The sequence below is a fragment of the Rhinolophus ferrumequinum genome, chromosome X (assembly GCF_004115265.2).
Source record: "Rhinolophus ferrumequinum isolate MPI-CBG mRhiFer1 chromosome X, mRhiFer1_v1.p, whole genome shotgun sequence".
In the NCBI taxonomy this organism is placed as follows: Eukaryota; Metazoa; Chordata; class Mammalia; order Chiroptera; family Rhinolophidae; genus Rhinolophus; species Rhinolophus ferrumequinum.
The window spans coordinates 12,237,323-12,261,938 of record NC_046284.1 but is presented as its reverse complement, the minus strand read 5'-3'; the positions used below and the strand labels follow the sequence as shown (position 1 = coordinate 12,261,938).

General features: G+C 36.9%; 1 protein-coding gene across 1 annotated transcript in view; it reads right to left on the bottom strand.

Annotated features, from left to right (window-relative positions):
* Positions 1-24,616, bottom strand: part of LOC117032132 (putative MAGE domain-containing protein MAGEA13P) — a 106,947-nt gene that overhangs the window by 30,407 nt on the left and 51,924 nt on the right. Inside the window, exon 3 of the mRNA XM_033123418.1 lies at positions 21,885-21,958. The gene's annotated coding sequence lies outside the window, so the exon portion shown is untranslated. The remainder of the gene's footprint in view (positions 1-21,884; positions 21,959-24,616) is intronic.

Here is a 24,616-nt window from a genome sequence, read left to right as displayed (position 1 = left end):
TAAAGCAGACCACATAAAGGAGGACCCTCATTTGTGGGTAAAATGTAGGCATGTAATACATTCAAATAGAGAAAACTTGGAAAACATACAATTATGTCAGTTTTTATCTTGAGGTCATTAAACTATAGGTATTTTCTTTGTTTTAATATTTTTCTCTCTATTACATTTTTTTTTGTTCAGTATTTCATAACGAGAGGTAAAAGTTACATATTATTAAGTTGAAATTATATATGGAAAAACTTGGTACTTGTTATCGGGTATCTGTCATAAGGATATGCTGATCCTGTCCCCCAACATTCAATACTAGCTTTATAATGGGGTTCACTGGCGGGAGAATACTTTAAGGTTGCAGTAATAGAAAGTGCTTTCATAGGGATTTGTCAGTAATTCTATAATGTCTGGGGGGAAACTTGGCAAGGTCCTAAAATGGAGTTACAGATTTAGGATTTTTACATTTCCATTCTCTACAGTATGAAAGTAATGAGTTGCTTACAAGCCTTAAAGACATTCATGAACGTTTCAAATCCTTTCTTAAGTAGAATTGCAACACAGACTACAATGGAAACAATTTGGATACAGAGAGAATAATGATATCGTTCCCATTTCCACATGTTAATTAACAATCAGGGCTTGATTTAGAAATGCTATGGCAGCTTGAAAAGCAGTTATAGATCACATGATGCAGGGTTTTCCTGATAAAAACCAATCGCAGTTTCATGAGTCAAATCCTTAAGTCATCTTAAAACCTTTTTTTAAAAAACAACTTGTTAAATTAATGCTGAGCAATATTATCCTGCCCAGAGCAAAGAAACAATACAAAATTTGCTGTAGCTAATGGACCCCTTTGAAGTTGCTGCTGATGGTTCTCATTTGGGATATAATTTTAATATTGTGTTTCTTTTCTGATTTACTATTGATATTGAAATTATGCAAATTATTATTTAAAACTAGACATTTAAATTTGGCGGCAGTATGTGGACCGGATGAAGTACAGCGTTAGGGGCATCGGTGACAAGAGTTAGACGTTTTTTGGCAGCCGCCTCCTAGTCCAACAGTGCAGTGATCGTTTAACAAAGGAAATTCATTTTTCAGTCATGGTTTGTTGCAAGTGTCCACTAGGGCTCCTGCATCTCTTTCCAAATGCTCTCAGGACATCTCTCTAACAATCCAGTAACCATGTCTCTGGTATTATTGTCAAATACATTGGACTATGGTCTGGGGAATGTGCTTTCTTATAATTATGAAAACTATGACTTGATTTGCTTATCATAATTTTTCCATCATTTCTCTCATTCTTTATGATTTCTTAATGATTACTGAGAGTGGCTTGGAACCCTTACCTGAAAGTTGTTCCAATAAACCAGAATACAATTTATCATTTCAGGTGCTTAAAGGAAAATAATTTTTTCGAACAGGGTAGTTCTGAGAATATATATAAAGAGAAGAAAAAGAGGTTAGAGAATATTTATTCAGTAAATAAAATGGCATAATTACAAAATAATGTGGGGGGAAAGAGACACTCTCCTACTCTATTCTATTCTGTTCTGTTCTGTTCTGTTCTGTTCTACTCTACTTTTATTCTATTCTAAAATAAAAATTGGGGGCTAAAAGTGAAGTAAATCTCCCCTGCTGAGAAACCTGAAAGGAACATTTATTTCATTATCTAAATGTTATTTTTCATGAGTAGGAGACTATATCCGCATTTACAGAAATTGTATATGCTATGGGATGTTAAGGTGTCTATCCACTTTGTGCATCCATTTCTTTATCTGTATAATGGGAATAATAATATATCCTCACAGATTTGCTCCGATGAATGGTTAGGCTAATTTATTAAAGCCTCTGGCATAGTTATTTAGATATAATTTAAAGGTGAATGCAAAACAACCCTGAATGGGTTTATCTCTTGATTTGCATTTTCTGATTTTTTTAATGTAATCAAATATTTTAGGACCTCAATATTTAAAATATTTTATTAGGATTTTATCTTAGAACATATCATATTTCTGACGTAATATTCTTGAAGGAGTAGTTGTTTTTGCTTATAATTTGGGAAAAGTATTGATTTCCGAAATATTTGCTCTGACTCTTTTGCTGATATTTGTAACAAAGATTTAAAAGGAGCGTAAATTATTTAAACTACTGCAACATTAAAATATTGTTAAAGTATCCAGGAAGTAATTTTTAGTTTCTTCTCAGGTGCTGACAATGCTCCTTCCACTATCCAAATCTGCTTCCCTTTTCTGTTTATCTCATACTGTAAATGTCTCCTTCCCTGGAATAGTACATATTTTAGACACAAAAAATAGACTTCTTCAGTGGTACCTTTCTAGTGGTTCTTACACTCCCTTATGAGTGTGTCTGTCATCAGGGTCACAGCCAGCCTTCTGGGAAACAAATGGCAAAATAGACTCCCGTACCAGCTCTAACTCATAACAGGAATCTCAATTTCCCTTACCTGGGGTTGCCTTGTGTTTCATTCTTTATATACATTTCAGTTACTCTCACTAGACTGCCTGTTTTTTGGGGGAATCAAAGATTCTTTTATATTTCCTCTTAATCTACCACAACTTCTGGAACAGTATTTGAAATATACACCAAAAAGAACTATAAGAACTCAGTGAATAGCAGAGCCAGAAACCACTCATCAGATAGGACACTGAAGACGTTCTCGACCTTCTAGGTTCTGAGGCTTACTCACGCTTGGGTCTGCTCATCTCTGCATCAGTGGGTGGGGTTTAACCTTTAACAATACTGTGATGAAAACAGCCCCTATCAGACCGGAAAGCAAGTCAGAGAACATACAAGAGATGAAATCTCATCTAGCCTATTCTTCTTCTTTTTAAAATATTGATTATGACGTGGCCAAGTGGGATTCTTCTACGTACAATTTTACTTCCATATAAATAGCGTCATTTTAACTTTCATTAAATCACTTCCATTTTTTTAGCTATAAATATGTATTCTGCATTGATACCTCAAGAGTTGCCAAAATTCCCAAAGTGACAATAATTCAGGAATATTTTAGAACTACAAAATGAGGGCTGTGAATATCTAGGACTTACGACGGGCCCTAAGGTGCCAGATCATGAATAATTCCTTAGGAAAATTGTTCTGAGCCCCCCCAAACTAGGTTAGACCCCTATATTATATGCTCTTATAGCACCATGTGTATTTTGGAGTAATATCTTACTTTGCTTTATTTTATTTCATGCTGCAAAAATGTTATTGTTTTCATTTGGTCATGGCCTGGGATAGGACTCCTGAGTGGTTAAAAAGCTGCCTGGTGGCAGGAGAGAGAGACTTACGCAGAAGCCCTGATATCAGGGAGATGAGAGGGGCCCATCAAAAGTTGTTGGGCTCCAAGCCCTCTTAGCTGTGTCCTTGGAGGGCTCCTAGCTTGGGTCCTGTCTAGCATATCAAGGTTAGTCAGGTGGTTGCTCATCTTCTTGATGAGTTTCACCTCCTCATCTAGGTAATGGCTCTCCAGGAAGTCACAGAGATGGGGATCTGTGCAGGCAGAACCCAGGATGTGTAGATCCAAAAGGGCCTGGTTCATGTTCTCCTCCAGGGCCATGGAAGTTTCCATGGCATTCAGGCTACTGCTTCACTCATCTTGGGAGAGCTTCTGCCCATGCTGAAAGAGAGCACAGTTGCTGCACTAGTTTCACACCTTCAAGGGACCCTCAGCACCCTGGCACTTCTCCTGGGCCATTTCACGGAAGAAGTAGCCCAGGCTCTCGATGGCCACACGGTCGCCTTCTAAACAGAAGCGGAGAGCGACAGATGTGGAAGGCCTGCAGATGCAGGTTGGCCATGCTGTTGGGATAGGGAGCTCATGGTTGGTAACAAGGAGCTTGCCGGGGAAAAAAAAAAAAAAAGTAGTGTTGACTGGTTCCAGAAGCACAGGATGAGCCAGAGGACATTCCCAGAAGTCATAACCAGAGAGGAGGTTGGAGGGTGGTTAGCAGCTGGAAGAACGGGAGTCCTTGGATCTGTTCCATCTAAGCCATATTGAAGCAAGAGAAATCCACAGGACTGCCAGGCAAGCATGCTGCCCATTTAATTAATTGATTATTATTATTTTTTAAGGAAGACGCAGCTCACAGTAGCCCATGTGGGGATTGAACCGGCAACCTTGGTGCTATGAGCACCACGCTCTAACCAACTGAGCTAACCGGCCACCGCCCATTTTATTTTTTATATAAAATTTCATAAAAATTAGAAGAATAGTACAAGAAATCCTGAATATGCTTTATCCAGATTCTCTAATTGTTTACCTTTTATCCCTTCATTTGTGCTCTCTCACGCGCACTCTCTCTCTCTCTCTATATATATATCAATTTCTATATATATCAATATCTATATATATAGTCAAGATATATATCAATTGATATATATGTATATATCAATTTCTCACTCTCTCTGTCTTTCTCACTCTTTCTTTCTGCCTCCCATCATGTGAGATTAAGTCGCACACGTGGCTCATTTACCTGTAAGTATTTAGATGTCTTTTCTCTAAGACATCTCTTCCATAACTGCTATAACCATAGTAGTTCTATTAAAATAAGGACAGTTAACACTGATACAATATTATTATCTAATTTAGAATTAAAATTCAAATATGTCAAATGTCTCAATAATAAGATAAAAATCTTATAGGTTTTTATTCCCTAGTGCTTGAGACAGCCAACATGGCCGAATAAAATGTCTCTCAACCTATCCCTCCCGAACAACAACCATTTGGCATCCATCCATAGATAAAAGTGCCTTTGTGGGAGCTGTGGGATCCAGGACCACATGCCAAGGAAATCTGGATGAGTCTTGCCTGCCTATGCATTGGGTAATATGCGTATAGACCCGGATCCCAGTGGCAGGCCCTGCCATGGCCTGTGAACCAGGTCCAGCCCCTCTTCGCTGTAGTCCGGGACCCCCTGGTGAACACTGTCTTAGACAATCACCCACGGATGAGAGAGTCCTTGTGGAAGTCCAAGTTTCCAGTGGAGAAGTTCCAGTACATCACTGGAGGAAAGGAAGGGAAACAAGTTTGGATGCATTAGCGAGCAATACTGAGTCACATGCTGCATAATTGGGGGTGGGGTAGGAGGAAGCTGGGTGAGTGGTAGATATTATTCTTGGAGGGTGTTAAAGGGACAAGGATCCTATTCACTGCATCACAGACTTTATCAAGAAGCCCGCCCACAAGCTACTGGGGACACCTCACCTGCAAATCCCACCACTGGCCAATGGGCACACCAATGCTTGGGATGCCTCATACATGCCCCCCTTTACCCCCCCACCCCCCCACATCTTGTGGCTAACTCCTTGTGCATGCTCCTGTTGGAGGCAAACGTGAACTTTGGCAGCTACCTAGCGAGCATACACAGAAAGCCAGACCACATAGGCATGCCAAGGAGACACCACAAACTTGACCTTTAGCTCTGCCCTTGAGAAACCAAATAGAGGTTGTCAGCACTTGGCCTGGTACATTGTAGGATGAAAAGAAGGCATACAAGCTGAAGAATTCTGCCACAAGAGGGGGCAAGAATTGTGGATAAGACATATTCATAGAAGCTCTGACAAAGCCTCAGAATCACTAACAGGGCTGACAGAAAGTGTTTCTCTTCTAAAGGCAGTTAGTAAAGATTGGAGAGGGTGACTGCTATTTCAAGTGTGAAAGATTTTAAAGAACATGAAAGATCAAGGAAACTTGACACCACCAAGGGATCACAATAATCTAGTAACCAACCCCAAAAGTGTGGAGATCTGTGATTTATCTGAAAAATAATTCAAAATACCTGTTTTAAGGAAGGTCAATGAACTATTAGGTTGGTGCAAAAGTATTGCAAAAATTGCAATTACTTTTGCACCAACCTAATACAAGGAGACACAGAAAGACAATTCAATGAAATAGGGAAAACAGTGCAAGACAAATGAGAAATTTAACAAAGAAATAGAAATCATAAAAAAGAACCAAACAGAAATTCTGTAGCTGAAGTGTTCAATGAATTAAATGAAAAATGAAATAGAGAGCATCAACATCAGGATAAATGAGGAAAAAAAAAAAGAATATGTAAATAAGAAGATAGGACCTTTGAGGTTATCCAAGAGAAGAAAAAAGAATGAAAAAGAGTGAAGGAAACCTATGTGATTTATGGGATACCATTAAAAGATGCAATGTGCACGGGCGGCCTCTTAGCTCAGTTGGTTAGAGTGCGGTGCTCATAACACCAAGGTTGCCGGTTCGATCCCCACATGGGCCACTGTGAGCTGCGCCTTCCACAACTAGATTGAAACAATTACTTGACTTGGAGCTGATGGGTCCTGGAAAAGCACACTTAAAATAAATAAAAGTTTTTTAAAAAAAGATGCAATGTGCAAATTAATGAATCCTAGAAGAAGTGAGGAAGAAGGGGGTAGAAAGCTTACTTAAAGAAATGATATCTGAGAACATCCCCAATCTGAGGAGGGATTTGGACATCCAAGTTCATAAATCTCACCGGTTACCAAACTCAGTTAAAAAGAGATCTTGTTCAAGGTATATAATGAGAAAACTGTCAAAAAATCAAAGACAAAGAGAGAATCTAAAAAGCAACAAAAAGAAAAGAATCTTGTAACTTAAAAGGGGGCCCTGATAAGGCTATCAGAAGATTACTCAGTAGTAATCCAGGAGAGAGTGGGATGATATATGCAATGTGATAAAAGAAAAATGCCACCACAGAATACGCTTACCTGACAGAGCTATCCTTCAGAAATGAAGGAGAGGTGAAAATTTAACAAACAAAAGCTGAGGGAGTTCATCAGCACTATACCTGCCTTAGAAGAAATGTTGAAAGTAGTTCTTAGGACAGAAATTAGATGCTAATTAGTAACATATAAATATATAAAAATATACAACACTGGTAAAGGTAAGTATACAGTCAGATTCAGAATATTCTAATACTGTAATATGGCACTGTATTAACCACTTAACTCTAGTATAAAAGTTGAAGCACAAAAGTATTAAAAATAACTATATCTAGGGGCAGCTGGTTAGCTCAGTTGGTTAGAACGCGGTGCTCTTAACAACAAGGTTGCTGGTTCAATCCCCACATGGGCCACTGTGAGGTGTGCCCTCCGCAACTAGAGTGAAAACAACTGCTTGACTTGGAGCTGAGATGCTGGTGGGTGGCTGGTAGGCTCAGTTGGTTAGAGTGCAGTGCTCATAACACCAAGGTTGCCAGTTCGATTCCCACACGGGCCAGTGAGCTGCACCCTCCACAACTACATTGAAAACAATGACTTGACTTGAAACTGATGGGTCCTGAAAAAACACATTGTTCCCCAATAAAAATTAAAAAACAAACAAACAACTGTATCTATAATAATTTGTTAATAAATACACAATATGAAAACATTAAATTGTTACATCAAAAACACAGAAGTAGGAAGGTGTACAAGGGTAGAAAGTTTATATGAAATCAAAGTTAAATTGTTATCAGCTTAAAATAGACAGTTGTATCTATCAGATGTTTGATGCAAGCCTCGTGAAAACAACAAAGCAAAAACCTGTTATAGATACACAAAAGATAGAAGAGATTCAAAGTATACCATATGGAAAATCATCAATACACAAAGGAGGGCATCAAGAGAAGGAGAAAAGAACAGATCATCCAGAAAACAATAAGATGGCATTAGCAATTCCATACCTATCAATAATTGCAATTGCTCTAAATGTAAATGGATTAAATTTTCCAATGTAAAGGCCTAGAGTGGCTGAATGTATTTTAAAAAAAAAAATGAGACCAAAGTATATGCTGCCTAAAAGAGAACAACTTCAGGTTTAAGGACATACATAACTTGAAGTGAAGGGAAGGAAAAAAATATTCTATGCAAGTGACAACCAAAAAACAGCAGGGATATCTACACTTATATCAGACAAATAGGTTTTAAAGCAAAATCTGTAACAAGAGACAGAGAAGCACATTATATAATTATAAAAGGGTTCTTTTTCAAGAAGATAGAACAATCATAAATACATATGCACCCCAATCAGAGCACCTAAATATATTAAGCAAATACTAACAGATCTGAAGGAGAAATAAACAACAATGCAATAATAGAAGGAGACTTTAATATTTCACTCGTAGCAATGGATAGATAATTTAGACAGAAAATCAACAAGGAAACGTTGGACTTGAAGCATCCTTTAAATCAAATGGAACTAACAGACATATACAGAACATTCCATCTAACACTGCAGAATACACATTCTTCTCCTCAAGCCCACACAGAACATTCTCCAGGAGAGACCATGGTATAGCACAGAATAAATATCACAAAGATTGAAGCAGAAATGAATGAAATCGAGACACGAAAAGCATTAGAAAAGAGCAACAAAACTAAAAGCAGTTTTTTCAAAATATAAACAAAATCGACAAACCTTTAGCTACACTAGCTAAGAAAAAAAGAGAAAAGACTCAAAATCAGAAATGAAAGAAGAGGCATTACAACTGACACCACAGAAATGTAAAGGATCATAAGAAATTACTACGAACAATCATACACAAACAAATTGGATAACCTAGAAGAAATAGATAAATTCCTAGAAACGTTCCAACTACCAAGACTGAATCATGAAGAAATAGAAAATCTGAACAGACCAATAATGAGTGAGGAGATTGAATCAGTAATCAAAAATTTCCCAGGAAAGAAAATTCAGGACCAGATGGTTTCCCTTTTGAATTCTACTGAATATCTAAAAAGAATTAACACCAATCCTTCTCCAACTCTTCCAAAAACTGGAAGAGGAGGGAACGCTTTGAAACTCATTTTCCAAGGCCAGAATTGTCCTGATACTAAAGCCGCTTAAGCAGACTACTATAAAAGAAAACTGCAGGCCAATATCACTGATAAATATAGGTGCAAAAAATTTCAACAAAATACTAGCAAACTCGATTCAATAGCACATTAAAAGGATCATATACTAGGATTAACTGGGATTTATTCCTTGCAAGGAAGGATGTTTTAATATATGCAAATCAATAAATGTGAAACACTACACTATTAAATGAAAAATAAAAATCATATGATTGTCATAATAGATGAAGAAAAAGCATTTCACAAAATATAACATCCTTTCACGATAAAAACTGCAACATAATAAATACCATATATGAGAAGGCAATAGCTAACATAGTCAATGGTAAAAAAATTGAAAATATTTCGTTTAAGATCAAGAACAAGGCAAGGGTGGCCACTCGCACCACTCCTATTCAACATAGAAGTGAAAGTTCTAGCCAGAGCAATCAGGCAAGAAAAAGAAATAAATGTCATCCAAATTGGAAAGAAAGAAGTAAAACTGTCTCTGTTTGCAGATGATAAGGTCTTACATATAAAAAAATCCTAAAGACTCAACCAAAAAAATATTGGCACTAATCCATGAATTCAGTAAAGTTGCATGATTTAAAATCAACATACAGCTCTGTTGTATGTCTCTGCACTAACAGTGAAATATAGAAAGCAATCAATCCCATTCACAATAGCATCGAAACAAAATATTTTGGAATAAATTTAACCAAGGAAGTGAATGATCTGTATTTTGAAAACTAAAACTTCGATGAAAGAAGTTGAAGGAAAAGCAAATAAATGGAACTATATTTCATGTTCAAGGATCAGGAAATTAATGTTGTGAAAATGTCCATACTAGCCAATGCTATTTATAGATTCATTGTAATCCCCATCAAAATTCCAATGGCATTTCTTTTCACAGAAATAAAATAAACAATCTTAAAATTCATATGCAACCATAAAAGACCCCAAATAGTCGAAGGAATCCTGAGAAAGAAGAACAAAGCTGGAGACATCACACTTCCTGGGTTCAAACTATATTACAAATTATAGTAATGAACACAGTATGGTACTGGCATAAATATAGATACATAAACCAGTGAAAGAGAATTGAGGGCCCAGAAATAAAGCCACATATATATGGACAACTAATATTTGACAAGGGAGCCAAGAATATTCAATGGGGAAAGAATGGTCTCTTCCATAAATTTTGGGAATACAAGATAATCACATGCATAAGAATGAAATTGGTCCCTATCTTACACCACTCACATATTTAACTTATAATGGATTAGGACATAAACATAATACTTGAAACTGTAAATCTCCTAGGGGGGAAAATATAAAACAGGGAAAGAGCTGCTTGACATTGTTCTTGGCAATGATTTTTTTTGGATATGACAAGAAAAGCACAAGCAACAAAAGCAAAAATAAATATGTGGGACTACATCAAACGAAAAGGTTCCACAAAGCAAAAGAAACAATCAGCAAAATGACAAGGCCTACTGAATGATCCAAAATATGTGTGTACCATATATCTGGTAAGAAGTCAATATTCCAAATATATAAGGAAGTCATTTAACATCATAGCAAAAAAAAAAAAAATCTGATTAAAAAATGGGCAGAGGAACTGAGTAGATAGATATTTTACCAAAGAAGACATACAAATGGCCAGCAGGTACATGAAAAGATGCTTAACTTCACTCATCATCAGGGAAATGCAAATCAAACACAGTGAGATGTCATCTCACACCTGTTTGAATGGCTATCATCAACATGACACCATGTAAGAAGTGTTGGTGAGAGTGTGGAAAACGGAACCTAGAGCACTGTTGGTGGAAATGTAAATTGTTACAGCCACTGTGGAAAACAGTATGGAGATTCCTAAAAAAAATAAAAATAGAACTACCATATGATCCAGAAATTCTACTTTTGGGTATTTATCCAAAGGAAATTGAAATCAGGATCTGGAAGAGATGGTTGCACTCCCATGTTTACTGTAGCATTATTCACAACAGGCAAGAAATGGAAACAACCTAAATGTCCACGTACAGATGATAAAGAAGGTGATATGTATGACATATATATGATATATAATACATAAATTAATTATGTATCTAAATTAATTAAACAATGAAATATTATTCAGTTATGGGAAAGAGAAATTCTGGCTTTTGCAAGAACATGAACTGACTCTGAGGGCATTATAATAAGTGAGATTTCAGACAGAGAAACACAAATACTATCTGATCTCACTTGTATGGGGAGTCTAAAAGGGTCTATCTAACTCATAGAAACAAAGTAGAATGGTGGTTGCCGGGACAAGTGGTAAGGGAAATGGGGAGATGTCGGTCAAAGGGAAAAAACTTCCAGTTATAAGATGAATAAGTTCTGGGGACCTAGTGTACAGCATAGCGGTTATCAGTAACAATTCTGTACTATATACTTGAAAATTTCTAAGAGAGTAGATAATAAATGTTCTTACCCCCCAAAAAGAAATGGTAATTCTGTGAGGTTATGGAGGTGTTAACTAACCCTACTATAGTAATCATTTCACAATCTATACATGTATCAAATCATACATTAAGTACCTTAAACTTAGACGATGTCAATTATATCTCAATAAAGCAAGCAAACAATAAAACATAATCAATGATATTTAAAAAACAAACAGGCATTGCATTAAGTTGACATGTCTCTTTAGTCTCCTTTAGTTAGTTATTAGGAGTGATGGTCATTATACTTGCTCCTGACTCCACCCCTAATTTCCCAGACTCACATCATCTTATTGGTGTAGATTTTATTAGTGCTCTATTGCTGCTGTGACAAATCACCACAAACTCAGTAGCGTAAAACAAAAGCAATGTATTCCCTTATACGTTACTGGGAGTCATCAGTGTGAAATCAATTTCACTGGGCTCGAGTCAAGGCTGGTTCCGTATGGAGGCTCCATTTCCTTGCCTTTTTCAGCTTCTAGTCTCCTCCTATGTTCACAGGTTTGTGGCTGCTTCTTCCATTGTCAAAGTACATCACTGTAATTTCTGCTGTCATCATAGCAGCTTCTCTTCTGTAGCCAAATATCCTTCTGTCCCTGTCGTGTGGGACGGCCTGCTGGCTCTCTCCTCCCGCTCCCCACATAAAAACGCAGGATGTGGGGAGGCCAAAAAGGAACACCCACGGAGCCATAGGTAGGGGAGTCATACCACTGTAGTCTCACTGGAGGCTGGATTCACACGACGTGCGACGTGCTGTCCGCTTTGCTGCCAACCGACGACTCTCCTCCACTCTCTTCCGTAGCGGTGGCAGTTATATTAGTGGCCAATGGCTCACTGGTTACAGCTGACGGCCAACTAGCCACAGCTGACGGCCATCTACTACCCGAGCCAGCACCCCTCCACGTGAGGCCGAGAGCCTGGAAACTGCTCTGTGGGGCTGTGTCCCCGCAGCCCCCCTCTTAGAAGGACACTTCAGGGCCCACCGGGATAATGCAGCGTAATGTCCCCATCTCAAGATCATTAATCACATCTGCAATGCCCCCTTTTACCGTAAAATGTAACATTGACAGATTCTGGGGATTAGGAAGTGAACGTGTTGTATCATTCAGCCTCCCAAAAGGACACAGTGTCAGATAAAAGTTTCTGATTCAATGTATGTACTCTGACCTACAGGATGGTATCCCATGCTCAAAGAATATTGCCTGTAAGCAGATACTTTGGTTGTATCTTCAGCTCTTTTGTTTTCCAATTGTTCTACCAATAACTTAGTGAAGAAACAAACTCTCCAACTACGTACGATCTTTGTGAATTTGTCTGTTTCTCTTTTTAATTTTGTCAGTTTTTTCCTCCATGTATTTCGAAGCTCTATTATTAGGTACATTCACATGCATAATTGCTGCTTTTTCCTGATGAATCGCTCCTTTCATCTTAATGTAACATTATAGGTTCTCAATAAATATTTGTTGGGTTAATTTAAATAACAAAATACAGCATATGATTAAGTTCAACATAAATACAAAGTAAAGTAATATACCCTGATGTATTTGAAGTAAAGACACTGGCCAGAGTTCCAACCTTTGGAAGAACTTCTCAGAATAGTTTCTCCATTGTTTAGACCGTTATTTCCTTATCACAAATATACCCCTGCTTGCTATTTAGAACTAGGAACTCTGAAGAAGATCACGATGATATGGAAATCAGAAAAAATGGATCTTAGAAAATGAAATATCTAGCCAAATTCTGCGTCGTTGGAATGAGTATGAAGAGAGTTCTCGATGTTATAACAGTATGTAGTTGATTTTGCCAGGTTCTTCCGCAGAGCCTCCTGGAGACTTTGGTAATTGTGGTTTGCAGTTTGGGTGGCCCCCACTAGAGGGCAATCATATCCTTTGAAGTACAGTTTTCTTTTTAACATGATATCCTTTGTATTTAAAAACAAAAGGGATGGATATACAGATATAAAATTGATCTGCAGAAATAATTGAGTAGATCAAAACTTTTGAGTTCAAGATAGAAAGAACAACAAGGGTCTCAAGCACTCCGAGGATATTCTACCTCTCACACATGCTAGAAACCTGGTCTTTCATTTATTGAAATTCCTACCTCAAAACAGGTGACACATCCAAAATATCTTTCATTCATTGCTGGTCAAACATCTCAAAACTATTCTTAACTTTATCATTCTTATTAAAATTCAGCTGCAGGATGAAGGTTAACTTACTCAGGTTTAGATCCATGTTATATTCAGTTTCACTGACAGAGCATCTTCTCGTGCTATTCTAGGCTATATGGTAGTAAAATGTATTTTGCCCTTTGGAGTTGAACTAGTAGTCTACCAAAGCATTCAGGCCCCTTCCTTCAATTCAAACTGAACTTCTCGTGCTAATCAACTTGGAGTGAATCCCCCACGACAGCCTCTTTCTCCCATCAATTACTACTAAAAAAAAATGTATGGACTGAATATAAAAAAGCAACTACCTGAGGACTTTGCAAAGTAAGGAATGCTAGGCGGTCTGGAGAGGGAAATCAAAATGTGAAGGACAAGTACCATGGTGTGTTTCCTGTTTGTTTGTTTGTCTGCTGTTTTCCTCCTTTATCATCTCCTGGCTTTGACCCAAGTTGCAGAAATCCAAAGAGAAAATTCCTAGACAAATCTCTTCATGGCCAGAGGACCAAGATAAAGGTTCACCTGAGAACTGGGCGGAATGTCTTTCCCTTTTTAAACCCTCTCTTTTCTTTCTTTTTCTTTTCACTATGATTAGGATGGGAGAAAGGTTTCCCTCCAAAGGGGCACCCTGAGGGGATTTGGGGGAAGTTTTGGAACTGTTTCCTATGTTGATTGTGGTGGTGATTAGTGGCTCTATGCATTCGCCAAAACTCCTACATCAAAAAGTGGATTTTACTGTGTTTAAATTAGAAGATAAATTACTACCCCCCCCCCCGCCCCCCTTTAGCCTTAGGTGGTATGCAGTTTTGAATAGAATGGGAGGTTTAGAATTGGGAAGTCTTAGGTTCAAAATACTAGTTCTGCTTACTCACCAGCTTTGTGATCTTTTATGTACCTGATTATGAAAGAATATATATAATTTATGTACAGGGAATATATATATTCCATATGTAAATTTGTGTCAGTAATGAAAGGCTAAATTAAGCTGCACTAACAATATACAATTATTTACATGGAAGTAAATTCAAAATGTATTTTTAAGACACACACGTATGGGGAAGGGAGGGAGGGAAGGAGAAAAAAAGTGTGTAGAAGAGTGTGAAGTCATTATTTTCTTTTTCCTTAACCATGACTTTCTTCAATCAGACCTCTCTAACCCTGATAGCTTCCATCTCTGCCAATTATACAATACTGACAGGAAGACTGTGGGTTCTCAGAACCTTCTCAGCCTACTAGAGATATGGCTACTGGATTAAGAACCCAACAGACCCTTGTTCCTTTTGTAATACCAGAGTGCCTTTTTTAAAAGCTGAATTTGAAAACAAAACAAAACTGAATTTGCAAAGGAAAAGTCCCCATTACAAAACTAAGTAAATTTAATATTAACATGTGACTTACATATGTACATTTGTTAGTAGTGAAAGCCTAAATAAACCTGCACTAACAATATAAAACAACAGGTTTCTTGGGTACCCTGATAATTACAATAATAGTTAGAATGATAGGCTATGAGACACTGTAATATGAATAATATATTAAACAAATTACATATGTTATGTTTGTTTGTTTGTTTATTTTCGGTTCAGTTTGACTTATGTTCCAATGAGAAATCTAACCTTGCATGAGGCAGAAGCCTAGACAACTTTGGAGGGAATTACAGGGTTTTCACAGCCAGGTTATTGCTGTATCAGTGTAATCAGCTGAGAAATACTTAGGTTTTTGGTACATTGATTTATTCAAACATTTTTGACAGTTACGTATGGAAGAAAAAAAAATTATATAAAGATTGTAAAATTCCAAGACATATAGAGACTGTTTTGGGTTTAGACACAGGGCAAACTTGGGTCATAGCTACTTTCTAAAGTGTCTCCGAGATAAGACCAAACATAAGGATACATTGTGCGATCTCATCTTTTCCTTGAATTCAGACGACCCCCTCTTTCTGAATAATGGTTTATACCGAGAACTTGCATCTCCAAAGAGAAATGCTGTATTGTTTTGACGCAAGATAATATCCATTAGCTCTCTCTGATTCATTGAGTATAGAATGATGTATTTTCTATGAGATGACATGTTTCCTGAGGAATGTACTTCTGGACAAGTACAGGCCAGAGGGGAATGGCAGTCCAATTTACATACTCTAGTGTTTTGTCATGCTGAATCTGAGTTCCCACTATGAGACAGTGATCTCGCTTTTTCTTCATTCTGCCTAGGAAAACAAGTCTGTTTCTGGCACCTGATGTCATTTCCTAACTCTGAAACTGTCTTACAAAAGTTAAAGAGCAAACTGACGGGAATCCCTTCTGAGTTGACTGTATTAATGATGAAAATATTGATCCTGTAAAGTCGAGTCTGCATTAATGTAATAAGATGGTATAGAAATAGTTCAGCCATGGTAACTAGTGAAAAGAATTGAACCGTCTAAGCTGACTCTGCTGTGATCCATGTGGATAGCCATTCTGAAGTTACACGGTAGAATCATACTTTCTTCAAGGTGGAAGGGGCCTTAGAGTCCATTTCTAAGTCAATCTCCTTTCTGATTTTTCAAAGTGGTTGGCATATTGGTATCTAGACTTTGCCTCACGCTTTTTGTAAAGGTGACTCTATACCTTCTATTTTGAGATTTAAACCTCTGATGTAATTAGATTTGACAGTATGAGTTAGCTTGGGACTTGGTGAGTTGCTTTTTTTTTTCTTTGCTTCCCTCCCACCAAACCCTAATCATTCCTTTTACAATGCACACCCACTAGTTTCAATGGTTCTGTTTATTTCAGGCCAGTTGAGTGCATGCCTGGCCCAGAGACTGGGGAGAGGTTTTTGCATTTGTATGGGATCTGCTCCTGACCCCGAGACACATCAGCCTCTGGGAAGCGCTTTTTTCTGGAGGAGCCTGACCACCTTCTCCTTTCCTTTGTTCTGCCTCTCCTCACCTGCCTCTAAAAGCTTTTGGCCGGTGCTGGGAGGCAGGAGATGGCCTTTGGACAGGAGTCTGCCACGCTCCCAGAATATCCGCATTTGAATAAACCTGCCTTTCTTTTCACCAAGCTCACCTCTCGAGTTTTGGCTTTCGGAGGGAGCAGTGGACCCTTTGCTTGGTAACACTTTCAGTGATAAGGGAGCTCACTGACTTAATTCTTTGCGAGGCACTAGGCATCCCATAGTAATTTGGGGATGCCTTACACTCTAATGAATCTTAAACTTTTATTTATTTTAAGTGTGTGTTTCCAGGACCCATCAGCTCCAAGTCAAGTAGTTGTTCCAATCTAGTTGTGGAGGGCGCAGCTCACAGTGGCCCATGTGGGGATCGAATCAGTGACCTTGTGTTCAGAGTACCGCGCTCTAACCAACTGAGCTAACCGGCCGCCCCTCTAATGAATTTTAAAAAGACAGAATTCCATCCCCGAACTGAAATCCACCAAGAATGGTAGTGAGCATTATTTATACAAATAGCATATTGAAAGATTGAAGTTTACATGCATTTATCAACAGGGAAGAAATTTTTGTAAATTAGTACACTGTCCTAATTAAAGATTAAAATGGTGTGTGTTGGATTTTTTATGTATTATTGGCATTTTACAGATATTTTGATCACCAGATGACGGTGAAGAGGCTATACCTTGATTTTTAAATTCTTTAGTTTGTGTTTCTAAGATTACTTACTTCATCGATTATTTATAACCAGTACTTATTGAGTTGTGCTATGCGCTTCACACTGTGGGAAATGGGGTTATCACACTGTGGGGAAATTGGTTATCAAGGAACCACATTTTAAAGGATTAATATAACTCCAGACATAACTCTATTCAAAGTTATGTCACATTCTAGTTTATAAGTCTGATCATACACCTATGTTTTAACAAACATAACTTGAACCAGGTGCACGTACAATGACTTGCCATACAATATAACATAAAACAAAACAAAATTCTGAAATATTTGAAAATGATAATGGCTGTGTGACATTTTTGTGTCCAGTATATTGTTGCACACGTTACAAAAAAGAGTTGTTTGAAAAAGATGAGTGACTCCCTTAGAAGGACCAGAGGACGTATAGATGTGTTGGATATCCCAAGGTAAAAGTGTTGTGTAAGTGACCAAGTCACTCCCTGAAGATATGTCTATTAAAAGGGCACAATTGAAAGAGACAGGAAAAGTTTTAGGTGGCAGCTGAGAACTTTCATGGGGAGGGACTCTGTATTAATTCCTCCTGACACAAACTTACTGGCTTAAAATTCCTATTGATACAAACTTACTGCCTTAAAATGACACAGATTTATTATCTTACAGTTAAGGAGGTCAGAAATTTAAAATGGGTCAACAGGACTGGGTTCCTTCTGGAGGGTTCTAGGGGAGAGTCCATGTCCTTGCCTTTTCCAGCTGCTAGAGGCCACCCCTGTTCCTTGACTCAATAGCTCTTGCCTCCATATTTAAAGCCAAGAGCACAGCATCTTCAAATCTCTCTCTGTCCTCTTTCTTTCCATCCCTCTCCCTCTTCTTTTTTCCCTCCACCTCCCCCCACTACAAACACACGAGAGAGAGAGAGAGAGAGAGAGAGAGAGAGAGAGAGAGAGAGAGAGAGAGAGAGAGACTTCCATCTGCTTCCTCTGCTTCCATCATCTCGTCTCCTACTCCGGACTCTGAACCTCCCGCCTCCCTGTTAAGAGGACCCTTGTAATTACATTGGGTCCACCTAGAATAATCCAAGCTAATGCCCCCACCTCAAAATCCTTAACCTCAATCTCATCTACAAAATTCTTTTTCCCATGTAAATTAACATATTCACAAATTTTGAGGATTAGAACCTAGACATCTTTGGTTGCCTGATGTAGGTGTATGACCTAGATGACCTAAACATGGTAGCCGTGTGTTTTGTTTGTTTTTTAAAAAAGGAGTCCCCCAAAGTAAAGAAAGTTATGAAATGTTTTCTATGTTTATTGTAGGTCAGTCTTTCAAGAAATGAAACGTCATAACCATAATTAAATAAATTAGTGGTGTTTATGTTCTTAAGTGTTGATAAGAGTAGTCCTACTATAGTAGAAAAGCTTACGTTAGAAATTCCAATAGAATGTTAGGTCATTCTGCCATTGATTTACCTACAAAAAATACAGTTTTCACAAGAAACAGTTGTCTGAATTCTGCTCCTCACCTCACTGATGTTTTATGCCCTTTGCCTCAAGTTAGTACAATATTAACAAATAGTTGAAGAGTTATCATTTGCTTCAGTACAGATAGATAGAAAAGATAAAGATAGTGCCTTCTATTAGGTAGTATACTTCTTGAATAATAAATATATTCCTTGTCAACGTTCCTTTCTCCCTATACGAACGATACACTTTTGATGTTTAACTGGTCTTATATGCTTTCTTTGTGCACCATATGGTTTTCATAGATAACTGTAGTCTAATTGGTTTGAATCAAGCAACTGATACAAATATGCAAATAGAGTCAGAATAGAAAAGATTTCTACCATAGTTGCCTTCTGCACTATTGATTAAAATATGGATGCTTACAAATAGTTCTGTAGAGTTAGTCTATTTGAATACTTTGTAATTACATCCATTCTCAGTTGTTTACATTCAGGAGTATGACGCTAACAAGGAAAAATGACTGACCAAGTGCATTTATTTAACAAAGTACCAACTCTAGGAGAACATTATATTTGTGATCATTTATATTTGGTTAGCACAAAATCAGCATGTTTCTCAGTAACGCTGCTGTTAAGGATATATACTGTTATATGACCAGATTCTATGCTATTAGGCTAATGTTAGATTACATTCTTGGTAAAGTTGTTATTTGTTAAAGGAATTCATGTTGTAGAAACAATTTTGTTTTCTTTCCTTTTAGGCAGCTTCTTACCCCCTCTCTCCCCCTTTTTTTTAACAGGAAGCCAAGTAGAGTCGCTTTAATTAAGGTCTCTACATAGTTCTACTCTGTATTGTTTGCCATCATCTTTTTTTTTTCCCTCTGACCTTCCACAATCTGTTCACATTGGATATGAGGTGGACCATGTCATCAGTGAACATATTTTCATTTGAAGGATTGCCAGCATAGCTTTCTGCTGTTCCTTTCCATTAGCTCAAAAGTATTGATGGGACTATACTATACTCCACTTAGGGTTTAGTCATATCACTTGCTAACCACTTTCAATAAAAGCTGAGTCACTCTTCATCATTCCTTACCTTTACGTCTCATCATTTGCCTTCTCATTGTGGACGATTTCTATCGGATTTATTAATATTCTGCTTCATACTAATTCCAAAGTCTATTTTCCCCATGCGTATATGTTCTTAGGAAACTCAATTGAGACTGAAAGTATCGAGAAAAGGAAGTACATTTTCTATGTCATGTATCTCCCCACAGTAACTAGCACAAGGCTTTACATGCAATAGGAACTCAACAAATGCTAAAGACTGTCAACCCATGTATATATTCACAGTACAATGTAAAATAATGCATTCTATCAGTCAATTTTTCACAGGGTATACTTAGTCCAACTAAGTGCAACTGCTACAGTTTTTTGGGGGAGTGGGGATAATTTACTTAGGTCACTGAGATACTATCAAAGAACAACTTTCTATGATCAATTAATTGATACCTTAATAATAGTTTGCAATTACTAGACTGTCTCCAGAATTTCAAAATGACTCATAAAACGTACAAAATCTTGTTGGGTTGCTTTTCCCCTTCAGGTCAATCAGGCTGATAAAGCTAACTTTAAAGTAGCTACTTATATCTTTGGGAGAAACCTATGTCCAAGGAGACTCACCGTGGATTTTAATTGATCCAACAATGAAGCACAAAGATAACCAGAGACTGAAAACAATTCAATAAAGTACACTACTTTGGGTTAATCACCTTCCATTTCGCAGTGATCTAGGAGTAATAATGGTAAAATGACCTTGATATTATTCCTGGGTTAGAATGGCTATACATCAACTGCCAAACAATGTAGAGAACAGAATTTATGGTCCCTATTAAATTCTGAGTGCTTTTTCTCTTTGAGGAAAGTAAACTATTCTTCCTTTAAATGGTGGTTCATAAGGCGGTATTTTTGCAAACACTGAATCACTTCTTAATTTCTGTTTTTTATCCAGGCATTTTTCACTAAAGCTGGTAACTCTTTCAATGACAAGGGTTCAATGTACAAGATAAAATAACAAGGATAATAGAAAAGGCTTCTAAAGAATGAGATTTCTTTTTATACTTGCACTTGGAAAATCGTTACTATAGTAATTTGACTTTATAACACATTTATTCTTTTCATCGATGCGAGCATTACCTCTTCTCCACTCTCAAACAATTACATGCGCATGGAACCGTATACATGTACATTTTAGTATATGTCTTGGATATTTGCTATGTTAGAACTAGTTGAGAATCAGGCCACTACAAACCGAATTAATGCTATTTGACATAGAAACCAGATGGAGGAATGGGCAAGCATTGAGTGTAATGACCCCACTATATACGGGACAAATTCATCTTTTGCCAAGATGCACTTTCAATTCTCACTAGGGAATCTCACTCACTTCTGTATCCTCATGTGCCATCTGAGCCCTGTCCATCTGTGACTCACCTTCAGGCCAAGAATCAGTTGTGTTTTCAATCCTAATGAAAATAAAACTTATATATAGACTCTTGCTTCCTCTAACATATGTTTTCATGCTAAGACTGTCCCCTAAAAATAGCCTCCTCTGTATGACCTTGAATTAGAAAAGAAGAAAGAATCCAGCTATCTCCTGACCAAGAAGAAACCATTGCCATAATGGCAGATCATATTTAGCATTAAATGTCTTGCAGTGACACAGGAGGTGTATCACGCGTGATCCCTACATGCTCACAAACATGTCACATCCAGACATCCATATGGACCATGGTTAATTGGCATAAATCCTACACTGTTATGTGTAGCCAACTGAAAAGGAAAATAATAGATGGTGAAATGGATTCTAACAGTTAAAACCGGTATTATAAATGTAAACTGCTAGTAATAATTTGGAGATCAAATATAACTATAAGTAAGACATAAGGTTTGACTTAACATCCAGTAAATCTTCAGTATTTATAGAAAGTTTCTATCCTTACAAATAACAAAATTGATGTATTTCCTTATTATTATTATTATTATTACTATTATTACTATTTTAGTGCCATATATTGGTTTATTAGAAAGCATCCGTCAAATTCTGGGCAGTGATGTCTTCCTCATGTGTCACACTGGTGAGAACTATTCTATGTGCATCCCTTCTGAAGCCACGTTATCAAAGAGGACACCTTTCCCACATGGTGAATGAAGGAATATTTATTATTCAATAGTATACAAATAGCTGAAATCCCTGACTAGAATCCCAGGTACTAAATACATTTAGGGGTCTTTAAATCAAACTTACTAGGTATGTTCAATTCACCACTTTGAGAGTTGATCACATCTCAAGTATAGTGTCGTCATCCGGTACGGTTGTATCTATATAATGACCAAATTACTCAGTTCAGTAAGTAAGAAGCAAACACAACAGTCAAACCAGTAGTTAGATGTCATAGCTGCTGAAAACACTTATTTAAGTTTTTACTTCTAAGTAGGCACTGTACTTTCAATTAGACTTTTTGTTGACTATATCATTATTTGCATATATTTTTTCCATTATTACTTACAGATATAAAGAAACTTGGATGCTTTCTGTCTATATAAACTAGTATCTTATTTCATTGATAAGAAACTGCCAGGTAATTCGTCCTTGTTCCGAGGTTACATTAATAATACTTTTCATGGACTTGATGATATCACATTATGCCGTATGGTTCTTTCTAGAAATATTTGTTACCAAAGATATATTTTCTGTGTTTTAAAAAAGTATGGGGGATAGTAACCCATATATACAGACCTTAATTATTAGATTGGAACTCTTCTATGTACTTAAAGAGAACTTGAAACAAAAGACTATGGCAGTGAAGAGGGGACCATGATTAATTTTCTTCTTCTTTTTTTTTAAATTAGTTTCAGGTGTACAAAACAACATAGTGATTAAACATTTATACACCTCACAAAGTGATGAACCCAATAAGTCTATTTCCCATCTGACATTGTATATAGCTATTACAATACAATTGACTATATTCCCTATGCTGTACTTTATATCCTTGTGACTATTTTTTTAAAAATTATAGTTGACATTCAATATTATTGTATATTAGTTTCAGGTGTACAGTGTAATGGTTAGACATTTATATAATTTATGAAGTGATCCCCCCCAATAAGTCTAGTGCCCATCTGACACCCCTACATAGCTTTTACAATATTATTGACTATATTCCCCATACTGTACTTTACATCCCTGTGACTATTTTGTAACTACCAATTTGTACTTCTTAATCTCTTTACCTTTCTCACCCAGCCACCCAACCTCACTCCCATCTAGCAACCATCAGTTTGTTCTCTAAGTCTATTTTTGGTTCGTTTATTTTGTTCTTTAGACTCCACAGATAGGTGAGATCATACGGTATTTGTCCTTCTCAATCTGACTTATTTCACTTAGCTTAATACTCTCCATGTTCATCCGTGTTGTCACAAATGGTAAGATTTTATTCTTTTTTATGGCCGAGTAATATTTCATTGTATATATGTACCATCTCTTCTTTATCCAATTGTGTACTGATGGGCACTTAGGTTGCTTCCATATCTTGGCTATTGTAAATAACACTGCAGTGAACATAGGGATGCATATATCTTTTCAAATTAGTGTTTTGGATTTCTTCGGTTAAATATCCAGAAGTGGAATTGCTGGGTCATAAGGTAGTTCTCTTTTTACTGTTTTGAAGGTCCTCCATAATGTTTTCCATAGTGGCTGCACCAATTTGCAATCCCACCCACAGCGCACGAGGGTTCCCTTTTCTCTACGTCCTCGCCAAGACTTGCTGTTTGTTGATTTATTGATGATGACCATTCTGACAGGAGTGAGGTGGTATCTCATTGTGGTTTTGATTTGCATTTTCCTGATGATTAGTGATATCAAGCACCTTTTCATGTACCTGTTGCCATTTGTATGTCTTCTTTGGGAAAATGTCGATTCAGGTCCTTTGCTCATTTTTTATTGGATTGTTTGGTTTTGATGTTTTTGCTATTGGGTTGTATGAGGTCTTTACGTCTTTTGGATATTAACCCTCTATCAGATATAAGGTTTGCAAATATATTGTCCCATTGCATAGATTTCCTTTTCACTTTGTTGATTGTTTATTTTGCTGTGCAGAAGCTTTTTATTTTGATATAATCTAACATTAATTTTTGCTTTTGTTGCTTATGCTTTTGGTTTCATGTCCAAAAAAAAAAAAAAAATCATTGCCCAAGACTAATGTCAAGAAGCTTTTCCCCTAAGTTTTCTTCTAGGAGTTTTATAATTTCAAGTCTTATGTTTAAATCTTTAATCGATCTTGATTTAATTTTTGTGAGTTTTGTAAGATAGGGGCTATCTTACAAAACCCCTCCAATTTCTTCTGCATGTGCTTATCTGGTTTAATCAATACCATATATTGAAGAGACTATTCTTTCCCCATTAAGTATTCTTGACTTCCTTATAAATATTAGTTGACTGTATATGCAAGTGTTTAATTTAGGCTCTTGATTCTGTTCCATTGGTCTATGTGTCCCTCCCGCTCCCCCCTTTTTTTCCAGGACCATACTGCTTTGATTACTTTAGTTTTGTAGTATAGTTTGAAATCAGGAAGCGTGAGGCCTCCAACTTTGTTCTTCTTTCTCAAAATTGCTTTGGCTATTTAGGTTTTGGGGGTTCCACAGAAATTTTAGGATTTTTTTTTTCTACTGCTGTGAAAAATACCATTGGAATTTTGATAAGGATTGCACTGACTCTGTAGATGATTTTGAATACTACGGACATTTTAACAAAATTAATTCTTCCAATCTGTGAACACAAGATATCTTTCCATTTGTTTGTTTCTTCTTAATTTCTTTCATCAAAGTCTTATAGGTTTCTGGTACAGATCTTTCACTTCCTTGGTTAAATTTATTCCTAAGTATTTTATTGTTTTTGATGCTATTGTGAATGGGATTTTTAAAAATTTCTATTTCAGATATTTCATTGTTAATGTATAAAAACACAACTGAATTCTG